This window comes from Penaeus monodon, chromosome 25 (genome assembly GCF_015228065.2).
Source record: "Penaeus monodon isolate SGIC_2016 chromosome 25, NSTDA_Pmon_1, whole genome shotgun sequence".
In the NCBI taxonomy this organism is placed as follows: domain Eukaryota; kingdom Metazoa; phylum Arthropoda; class Malacostraca; order Decapoda; family Penaeidae; genus Penaeus; species Penaeus monodon.
Genome location: NC_051410.1, coordinates 5,176,661 through 5,177,261, shown reverse-complemented (window position 1 = coordinate 5,177,261; position 601 = coordinate 5,176,661).

Sequence of the window (601 nt, the reverse complement as noted above, 5' to 3'; positions counted from 1 at the left end):
GTGTTTGGATCCGATTCTATGTTACCATAATCTATTTAGATTTACTTTACATTATCTATTTTCCCGGATCCAATTCTGCACTATTTGTAGATCTTTCGTCTTTTTTAAAAATCATGTTAGAAGAGAGAAGATAGAAGAAACACGAGACAATGTTCATGCGTTATTGAACAGGTTTCAGTCGCATTACTCTGTCTGCTTTTACACTGACGGAAATCCTCAGCATCCTTGTGATTTAACACTAATATGCAAATATACATCCAGGTCTTTGTCCACAGACGATCATTCAAATCTTGTTCTCTACCAATAAATATCATGCTTTTTAAATCTATTTTGTGTAATCCTATACTCATCTACACATAAAAGGTAAACATGGTGAGTGTTAATACTAGAGATGTAATTGACATGATTTAATTAAATCTGCATCAGAGTTATTATACTAAGATCAAGTGTCGCTATATATTTCTCTATTTCTTTATTCAGATTTCATTACACTCACTTAGAGTTGATTGATTAAACTGTGCCACGCGTATGTAATCTTTGTAAACATGATGGTATAATTTGCAAAAGGGACTTTCCTGTAAATACTTATTCTTCTCCGTTA